This window comes from Haemaphysalis longicornis, unplaced genomic scaffold, assembly GCF_048455015.1.
Source record: "Haemaphysalis longicornis isolate Haplotype H1 unplaced genomic scaffold, Haemaphysalis longicornis Haplotype H1 scaffold_4, whole genome shotgun sequence".
NCBI lineage: Eukaryota > Metazoa > Arthropoda > Arachnida > Ixodida > Ixodidae > Haemaphysalis > Haemaphysalis longicornis.
The window spans coordinates 134,731,330-134,742,262 of record NW_027526361.1 but is presented as its reverse complement, the minus strand read 5'-3'; positions in this window follow the sequence as shown (position 1 = coordinate 134,742,262).

Sequence of the window (10,933 nt, the reverse complement as noted above, 5' to 3'; positions counted from 1 at the left end):
GGGATGAGCTGTGGTTGCTCAGGCTTTTCAACTCTAATTTGATGCAAAGACTCATGCTGACGCACTGGTGCGACCTCCCACACTTCGTCGATTGCATCTAGCGAGGTTTCGGGAAGTTGCGGGAAGGATTCGCCCTTCATGAAGTCTGGAACACAGATGTACTCAATGTCCAGAGATGCTTGTGCTACGTTCGGTTCGATAGGAGGCGTTTCTGTTTCCCCAAGCTCCATGCTTGATGGCAAGTTGTCGCCATCCCCGTTGTGGCGACTGGGCATGTTTTCGACGAACGAGTATAAGAACTCTCGCGGGGTGTTGAGGAAGACGGTCATTTCGGAAAACGATGTAGATTTGATGTCTAAAGGCTGCTTGTTTTTAGGCACTGTAACCAATGTTGGAGGTAAGCATTTGCTCTGAAGAAGCAGAGGGTGTATCTATCCACCTCCTCTACCTCCTGCTCAATTTCCTCTTCAACTGGGTTAAATATATCAGCATCCAATTCGATTAGATCACTTCTGATTTGTTGCAGGTTCTCCAAGTTAGCCTTCAGCTTCGTCACGTCGCAAGATTCTGAAATCAAGAGCCGGTCGCTACTGGTCAAAATTCCCTTATAGTCAGTACGAATATGGTTCCGCAACGAACGCAGAGCATCCAGCTCACCAGCTTGCTCTTCGGTAGCGGTGCTCTTGGTGCCAAGCATGGTGAACTGGACGGGACAGGGCGTGTCTGCGTCGGTAGGAGAGTTGCGGTCGGATTTCGTCGGTGCACCGGGAATGGCCGCGCCCGGTGTCGGTCGAGTCTGGTCGGTCACAGGTCCCTCGAGGCCGGCGGTAGGAACGCCAGTGTTGGCGTCGGTGCCTTCGAGGGAGTCGGTGGTCAAATGCGGTCGCTGTCAGCCATGGTTACAGTTAGCTCAGGGTGAGTCGACGGTAAACAGTTCTGGGTCTCACATGCCTGCAGCCACTGGCATCCCTGCTGCTCTCCACTTCGGTCCCTGGTCTTCTTCCCGAGTTTGTCGGCAGCAAAATGTTAAGGCAAGAGAAGACGGGCAGCAGGGTTCGGTGTCATGGCTGACCGAAAACGGGGTTCTGACCTTTAATGACAGGATTATGTACACGATGATGATGATAGGGATGCTGACAGCACATACCCCGCGGAGGGGATTCAACACAAACAACAGGACTATATATGTCCTGATTTCAAGATATTTGTTCCGCGTGGCACCATCAGTGCTTACTGTTCCTTCAACATAGTGTAAAACTGCAGCAAAGAAATAAATATTTATTAACAACTACCTACCACCTAGTGAAGACATATATGGCGAAAGCTCCAGATCCTGCTGAAGTCCAGCTTACGCTACGCGCCGTCCAACACATAAATCCCTGAGTTGTGGCCAGCCGTATCCAATTTTTTTTAAATCGGTAGCTTAGATAACGTGTCAAATCTTTGATTGCGGCTCTACAATCACACGACAAAGTGTCGTCATGAACCGTGCATAAGGCAATATTGCTTTCTTAGATAGCTACAAGCCCGGCAGTTATGGTGCGATGCAAAACGTTAAGTACAGGTGTTTACATATGCATCACCCGACCTATAAACCGACCCAAATATATGTAACTACCCTTATTTACAAAACGTAGGCGTAGAGTTGAGCAGTTAAAAAACCTTCACCATCATCAATAGCCTGCTCAGGTCACTGAAGGACAAAGACCTTTCTCACTGACCTCCAACCGCTCCTGTCCTGGGCTGCTCGAGTCCACAGTTCACCCCAGAATTTCATTACTTCATCCCTCGACCGGGTTAATGGCCTTCCCCTTAATCTGCACCCAGCTATGTGTATGCACAATTAACCTAATTGTCCACCGGTTGTATTTGAATTATGATATCTTCTACTCTATATTGTTCTCTGATCCGGGTAGCTCGTTTCCTGTCCCTGAGTGTTATTCCTAACATTATTCGGCCCACGGCCCGTTGAACTGACCTAAGTTGCTTTCTAGCTGTGTAGTAAGCTGCCAAGTTTCAGCTCCATATGTCATCACCGGCAGTATGCACTGGTTGTAGATTTTTTTCTTTTGAATGACAGCCTTGCCTTATTTTTTATTCTTTGGGACTGCTTGCCGAGAGTTCCCCAAACCATACCTATTCTGCCCCGGATTTCTCCCTTGGGGTGGGGTCGGCACTAACCATCTGTCCTAGGTAGTTAAGACGCTCTTGGCACTCCTATTCCTCATTCCTTTAGATTTATTTATACTTATTTTCAACCGCACGGCCGTGCTTTCTGATTGCAGTTCCACGGGAATTGTTTGCATATGTCCCGCAACTCACTTACCAAGACTATGTCGTCTGAAAATCTCAAAGGGCTCAAGCATTCCCCGTTTATCCTCAATACTACGTTTTCCCACTCAAGCCCTGTAAACACCCCCCCTAGACATGCGGTAACTAGTTTTGGCGAGATGGTATCTCCCTCTCTTACTCCTTACCGTCTTACTCCCTTTCAGATCGGAAATTTATCCCTTTTCTTGTGGAGGGTTTTCCTTTCCGTGTATTGCTACATATTGGGAGCACAGTCGCTCCGTCCTATCGGATATCATGTCCTGCACTGGTCGACCTCACCATAACCTGACCCAGCCAGGAACACTCCCATTACTTGCTTAGTCTTCATTTATGCATCGCTCAACATCTCGCCCACGGGGGCGTTCGGTTCGGGCTCCATCTTGGCTGGTCTCGCACCAAAGTCGGTCGCGCCGTTGCCCTGCAATAAACGCTTCACCGTGACCCCTGGTCGACGTCTCTCAATATGTCTGCTAGGGGTCTTCTGTACGTTTTCTCTATTGCCTTGTCTTCGAGTGTTTCTGGCATGGCTGCGGTGAGCATGGAATAAAACGCTTTCTGATAATCTATAAATCCCATGTATAGGGGTTTAGTGTACTCTGTGGAGTTTTCTATCACTTGGTATGCGACCTGGATGGGATCCATGTTTGAGTACCCTTTCCTAACTAGCCTGGTCTCTGGGTTGAAGGGAATCTAGGCTGTCACCTATGCAGCTAACTATAACTTTGGTAAGCAGCTTGTAAATAACTGTGGGTAGGTCACTGGTTCTGTACTTCTTGAAGTCACTGCGACAATGTTGGTGTTTTTACAGGCTATGGACACTTTTTGAGTCTTCGAGAATTCCGAAAATACCACAACAAGGTTTCCGAGTACAATATCTCATCCCTCCTTCAAAATATCTGCGGTTATGCCGTCTTCACCTGCAGCTTTTTCTATCTCAAGCCTTTGAGAGCCTTTCCAACTTCTGCTTTAGTTGCTAGTAGGACATCGCAAGTTGAACTTGTATTCGTAGTTGTTTCCCCTGGTCTAACGTCGCTGCAATACAGCCTGGTGTAAAATCCGTCACCTGCCTTTATAATCTCGTCCGTGTTGTGCGTAATGTCTCCCTGCTCATCTCTAAGCGCGTAATTTCGGTCTTTGCTAATGACTAGCTTTCTCTGTAACGCCCTGTAACGCCCTGCATATCCACAAAAATGCAGACATCGCGGAAGTTCCCCCTGTAATACCTATAATGAGCGTAAAGGGAGATATCCGGTCACACAAAAGTTTGAAAAACCAACAAATAAAAAACTAAAAAGAAATTACGGAAAATGGCGAAACGCATAATGCTTTACATCTCCACAATAATGAAGATTTCGCGAAAGTTCCATATGTAATCGTTATGATAGCGTCAAAAAATATAATGGTCGAACAAAATTTTGGACAACTAAAAAACTAAGAAAAATATAAAATATTTAGTGAAAATGGCGAACCGCAAAGCACCCTGCATTTCCACAATAATGCAGACTTCGCGAAAGTACCAAGTGCAATCGTTATAATAACGTAAATGAGCATAACTGGTGTAACGAAATTTTGAAAAACTGAAAAATAAGAGGAATATTAAAAATTTCGGAAAATGGCAAAACGTGTAAAGCAATGCATTTCCACAATAACGCGTATTTCGCAGAAGTTTCACCTGTATTCATTATAATAGCGTAAATGGAGATAATTTGTCGGACGAAATTTTGAAAAAGCCAGATTTTGAGAAAAATATAAAGTAATTTCTAAAAAGGCGAACCGTGTAACGCCCTGCCTTTCCACAATAACGCATACTTCGGGAAAGTTCCACCTGCGGTCGTTATCATGACGTAAAGGGAGATGATTGGTCGAGCGACATTTGGAAAAATTTATAAATAACAAAAATATAAAAAATGCTGAAAATGACAAACCGTATAGCGAGCTTTTGCGGAAATTACACCTATATTCGTTATTTTAGCGTAAATGATATAATTGGTAGAAACAAATTTAAACAATAAAAAATTGAAAACGTATAACAAAATTACAAAAAATGGCGAACCATGAAACGATGCATTTCCGCAATAACGCATATTTCCAGGTGGTGGTGGTGGTAAAAAACATTTTTTATTGAGCAGCCAAGGGAGCTGGAAAGGGACGTGGTCAGCCTCCTACGTCCAGGAGGCCGCGAGCCTGCGCCGAATCCAGGGCTCGTTGCACCAGGGCGATTTGATGCTCCGGCGCCGAGCTGGTCAGCGCAGACTCCCACTGCTCAAGGGAGGGGGAGTGAATGGGGTGGGGGTGGTGGGGACATGAATACACAAGGTGGTAGGTTGTGAGAGGGATGTCACATTGTGGGCAGTTGTGGGGGAAAATGGACGGAGATATGTGGGAGAGGATAGTGTGGTTGTAGAAGGTTTCTGTTTGTAGACGCCGATATATGTGAGCTTGGTGGTTGGAGAGACTGTGGTGTGGAGGAGGGTATGTTCTTCTGATGTGTGTGTAGTGCGCGAGGAGGGAGCTGTAGGTAGAGTCCAGCGGAGTTAGGATTTCATGGTCAGAGATGAGGCGCCCGGCGGTGTTGGTCCTTGCGGTTGGGAGTGCCCGGGTAAGGAGATCGCGGGCTGCGGCATGAGCCGCCTCATTCCCGGCAAGGCCAGCATGGCCTGGGGTCCAGACGATAGAAATTTCAATGTCCTCGGGAAGGTGTTGGAGCACAGGGAGGGCCTGGGGTGGTGCAAGGCCAGCTTGATACAGCCGACAGGCTTGTTGGGAGTCCGTAATGATGGTCAAGTATGGTTGATGCTGGTGTGTGGTAGTTGCATGGGCGATGGCAAGCGCTTCGGCTGAGGTGACCGGCAGATTTCGATAGGTGACGGCTGTGGCCAGATGTCCGTTCGAGTCCACAGTAACTAGGGTGGTGCGCGTGCGGTCGGGAGTTGTAGCAATATCCGTATATCGGGTTTGAGAGTCGGCGCCGTACCGTTTATCAAGCATCTTCACTCTGGCTTCGCGACGTCCTCGATTGAAAGATGAGTGCATGTGTTTGGGTACCGGGCTAACCTTCAGGCGTTGACGAATGGACAGGGGGATGCGTTGGAGTTCGTGTTGAGGGGAAGGGGAGGGCCGGCCAATGTTTTGGAGAACGCGTCTACCTGAGGGAGTGAGGGCGAGGCGATGGAGGTGGGACGTCCGCTGTGCTTCTAGTAGTTCGCTGAGCGTGTTGTGCAGGCCGAGGTGAAGCAGACGCGCATTGGAAGTATAAGTTGGGAGTCCAAGGGCAGCCTTGTACGTTTTCCGTATTAGAGCATCCAGCTTGTTGATTTCCTGTGGTTTTAGGTTGACAAAAGGAGTTCCGTAGGTTATACGGCTGACCAGCAGTGCTTGGATCAAGCGGCAGGTGTCTTGTTCTTTGAGGCCGTGAGTGGATCCTCTTATTCGCCGTATTAGGTGAGTGAGCTGTGTGACCGTTTTCTGTAGCTGCGGCAGGAGGGTGGCGCCGGAACCATCGTAGTGGATAGGCACACCCAATATACGGAGAGTGGGGACTTGGGGAATAGGTGAGCCCTGGATGGTAACTTGCGGATCGGGAGTAGCCACAGGAGGCCAACCTCGCGTGCGGGCGCGAAGGACTAGGAGAGCCGATTTGTTAGGTTCGCATGTCAAACCTCTGGGCGAGAGATAGTCGATAGTTGTGTCGATCGCTTGTTGGAGAGCGTCTTGTTGTGCGCCGCTGGAGCCCTGCGTTGTCCAGATGGTCAAATCGTCCGCGTAAAGAGCGTGCTGGAGACCGGGGATAGCTTGTAGGCGACTCGGAAGGTGAAGGAGGGCAATATTAAATAACAATGGCGAAATAACGGAGCCTTGTGGGGTGCCCTTGGGCGGAGTGTGGAAGATGGGGGATCGAAGGGGCCCAAGTCGCAGTGTTGCGGTCCGGTTTCGGAGAAAAGCTTTTACGAAGTGGAAAGTCTTGATGCCGCAATTGGTCGTGTTGAGGTTTTCCAAAATGGCTTGATGTGTAACGTTATCGAACGCTCCCTTGACGTCAAGTGTTAAGATGGCCCTAGGAGTGGCTCTGCTCAGATGATCTAGGACCTGTTCCTTGAGCTGAATTAGTACGTCTTGCGTAGAGAGATGCTGTCGAAACCCGAACATTGTTAATGGATACAGATTGTGATCTTCCAAGTACGTAGATAAACGTTGATGGACCAGGTGTTCGAAAAGTTTCCCGAGGCAGGACGTCAGGGAGATGGGCCGAAGGGTCGTGGGGGAGACGGGCTTGTTTGGCTTTGGGATTAGAGTGATGTCCGAATATTTCCATTGTTCAGGTAAGGTGCCTTCAACCCAGTGGCGGTTGTACAGGTCCAGGAGCGCCTGCAGGGTGTCTTCGTCCAGGTTTCGGAGAATGCGATATGTTATCTGATCTTTGCCTGGTGCAGTATTTCGTTTCAAGCGGGCAAGTACAGCATGGAGCTCGGCGAGGATAAAAGGTGCGTCCAACTCATCATTTGCCTGGCCGGTGTAATGTGTTTCCGGGTAGGTCGGATAAGAGGCTGGGTCTCCAAAAAGGTGGAGTTGGATAGACCTCAGGAGGTCTTGAGAAGACAGCGAGCTGTTCCGAATCAACTGGTGTATTTTATGGTTTGTTTGTCGCCTGGTAGTGGTGTCGTTGAGGAGGGACCGAAGCAGATGCCAGGTTTTCTTCGTGTGCAGAGTGCCTTGGAGCTTGTCGCAAAAAGAGTGCCAATTCTGTCGTTGAAGATCAGCAGCGTAGGTCTGTGCTAGCTGTGTTAGAAGGGCTATGCGTTTTTTCAAGGAACGATTGTGTTTCTGGCGTTTCCAACGTTTTGACAGGCTTCGTCGAGCTTCCCAGATGTGCATAAGGTGGGGGTCCGCGGCTGGTGTACTGTCAGTGAGTGCGATTTCTTGGGTGTGCTTATTGACCCGCTTTTCAAGCTCCAGTGTCCATTCGTCAAGATTTTGATCTATGGGTGGTAGAGGAGTGACGTCATCTCGAAACGCGGACCAATTGGTTAGGCGGGCAGTGCCCTTCCGAGGAGACTTCTTCGAGGTCGGAATTCGGATGGAGATGATCTGATGGTCGCTGCCGAGAGTTTCATCCAAGCATGACCACGTGATATTTCGAATGTTTTTTGTAAATGTTAAATCGGGTGTGGTGTCACGCGTGACACTGTTACCGGTCCGGGTGGCGACTGTAAGGTCATTTTGCAGGACTAACTGATGATTTTGGGTGGCGCGTAACAGAGCCGTACCCTTCTTCGAAGCGCGCATATATCCCCAAGCCGTATGCGGGGCATTAAAATCACCAAGGAGAAGCAGCGGGTTGTCATTGGCCTTGAGTGTAGCTTCATGCAAGAGCGCCTCGATGGTGTGAAGACTGCTGGTGGGAGGGCTGTAGATATTTAGTACATACATGCTGGGTTGCGATGGGCGGGTGGAGATGACTTCAACGAAGGTATTAGGAATGGTCTGGCTGAGCTGGTGTGCTTGGGCTGGGTGGGAATTCAGTACAAGGATGGCTGTGCGGTTTTGCGGGTCCTGGGTGAAGGCGTTGTATTGTGGCAAGCGAGGGGCAGGAGTATTTGCTTCTTGAAGAGCGATGACATCTGGCGGGTCCTGTTGGGTAAGGAGGGCTAGCTGGTGTCGCTTACTACTGAGAGATCGACAATTCCATTGATATACGACGAGGAAGGCCTCCGGTGCGCTAGTCATGATAGGGGTGATGCTTGAGCTTCTTGGTCGGGTGGGAGGACGCCAGGGTGTCATGTATGCCCTGGATAGCCTGTTCTAACTTGTTCTGTCGGTCAGTGAGCGCCTGAATGCCAGAGCATAAGGGGGCCAGACTCTCTCTTTGGGCGTCCATGAGTTGCTTTAAGACATCGACTAGCTTGCTGTCGATGGTGGCGTTTATCTGGTCAGATGTGGGCACGACTGGTGCGACAGGTGTGGGGAGAGGGGACGCAACGAGGGCCTCAATCTTCTTGGTGAGAGTGTCAAGCTGTGTTTGAAAACGTTGTTGTTGTTCTTTGAGTTCCTTTAGCACTGATTCGTAAGTAGGGGGGACAGGGGGGAGAGGTTGTGAGGGGTGGGAGGGGATTGGGTTGGGAGCAGTGGGAGTGTTGCGAAGTGCGGCTGACCAGCTCACCTGTGTTTGAAGATTATGATGGGACTTGGAGCGGGCGTCCGTCGGTGGGGTATGTAGCTCCGGGAAATCTTCAGTACAGTAGGCCGGAAGAGGTTGGTGGCTGGGCTGGCTGCGAGGCTTGCGTGAAGCTGGGGTGGGAAGCAGGCGCTTGGGACAGTCCTTGTGGGCCGTGAGGTGAGGGCCTTCACACAACTTGCAGCGTGGAACGCAGGGGTGATCCGGAGGGGGGTTGGAGATGCCGCAAGCCGGGCAGCGCGGCTGGTCGGGTTGGGGGCACACGTCATGACGGTGGCCGATGTCGCCACAACACTTGCAAGTTTGGACGGCACGACGATAGGGGCGGCAACGCACTAGTTCGCAGTCAAATTTAATGTAGTATGGTACGCGTGGCCCGTTGAAGGTGAGCAGTGCAGATCTTGTGTTACCCATCATCCGGGCGTGAATCAAATATGGGCGGTTGGTAGCCGTGAGTTCGAGCAGCTGGTCATTCGTGGTGTTCTCCGGGATGCCATGAATAACGCCCCTGGAGGTACCGGGTGGTGGCTTCATGTAGGCGGAAACGGCGTAGTCGGTTCCCCGAAGGGTTATAGTGGCGAGTTGGGATAGTCGATCGGCCAGGTAAGGATCCGGAGTGCCGGCGACAATGAGGTTGGGCCCCGGCTGGGCTTGGAGAGTGACTTCCTTGCGGAATTGCAGGTCTGACATGTGGCTGGCGGTTGCCAGGCTGCAAGCCAATTCTGAGGTGGGCCAGTCACTGACTCGGAGACCACCATGGGGGCGGAAAACCGTGACGTGGTAGGTTTGGGGGAACCGCGGAGGGGGTATTGGGCGGGCAGATGCAGGGCGCTTCGTGGCATTGGAAGGAAGTACCTCGTTGTGAGTCAAGGATGGCCGCTGCCGCGATTTGATGACTTGTATCCACGGATTTTGGGGTGGCACGGTACGACCACTAAGGGGGTCGAAGTCCATTGCTGCGGCCTGGTTGTTCGCAGGGTTGGAGGCTTCCTGGTCGGTTGGTTGTGGTGGTGCGATTACACCAGGAGTAAGCGCTGTAGCCATTCTCGGAGAAACATTCGTCGGCGGTTGGGGAGACGTGGCAGCAGGCACGCAGAGGAGCGTGCTCTCCGACAGCGGGGCGGCGGGGAGGCAGCCGCTCGCGCCAGGCCTGGAAAGTAGGCCTAGTTGCGGCGCCGGCGTGGTCGAACTGGAGGGGTGGCTTGTTGATGCTCCCGTCGGTCGGAGATGGGCTCACAGGGTGTCAATCGAGTCCGGATGACTTCCGACGACCAGTAGAGGTGCTGGTTAGGTCGGGATCATCGATAGATCGCAGGCAGGGCGTTGGAAACGGGAGTCGAAACAAGGCTCGAGTGCCTGTGTCGGCCCCCTGGCGGCGATCCCCATATTTCCAGGAATTTCCAAATATAATCGTTATAACAGTGTAAATGAAGACAATTGGTGGAACGAAATGTTGGCAATCTGAAAATCAGGAAAATGATAAGCAATTACGGAAAATGGCAAACTGTATACCGCCCTGCATTGCCACAATAATGCATGTTTCACGCATATTTCAATTCTAAGCGTAATAATTGCGTAAATGAAGATAATTGGTCGGACGGGATTTAGAAAAACCCAGAAATCTGGCTATAAAAACTCACACTCAAGACAAGTAGCATAACAATGCTCCGCATTAGTAGATAATTCTCTGAATTTACGCAAAATTTTTTGCAGCGTTTCCTCTGTCATTTCTATGTGATATGCACGAACGTTGTTTGTTTTACTTCTGTTAATATTTTGTCACAGATCGGCTAATTCAAACCGATCCACCGTACTTGACACTTTCATGTTCTTGCAATTAGAAATTAGTTCCTTCGTTTCCTCAGTTAGTTTTCCTATTTATTCTCTATGTGCTGCTTCTCCCACAGCTGCTGCTGATTAACTGAGTGCCGATGTTAGGTTGGTTCAAATTCCAATTGCGGCCGGTCCGGCTCCAGGTATTCTTAGCACCCTCTGTCACAGGTCTGACTGCCGCCGTGGTCAGTTGCTTCGCAGCCACTGAAGACTGAGAGCCGTGGGTGAATTGGCATATTCATGGGAGGTTGTGGCCATTACTACACTAGGGTGGCCAATCCTGCTCCTGGGAGGGAGTGCGTTACCGGCAGTGGTCGCCGGGATCATGCCGCATGTTTTTTTAATCCGGTGGGAATTGTGCGGCACCTGGATTCGAACCACGGTCCTTGGCCACGCAAGGTGGATGCTCTACGTCTACGCTACCGTTGCATTCCAGCGGTAGCGTAGAGCTCAGATGAGCTTGTTGACATAGCGCGTCGTTTACGAGATATGAATACCCCTGACAAGCACGGGGCGTGTTCTTCAGGCAGAAACGTTACGCACGTGACGGCAGAACCTGAATCTGAACCTGGCAATGTTTAACACGAGAACTTTCTC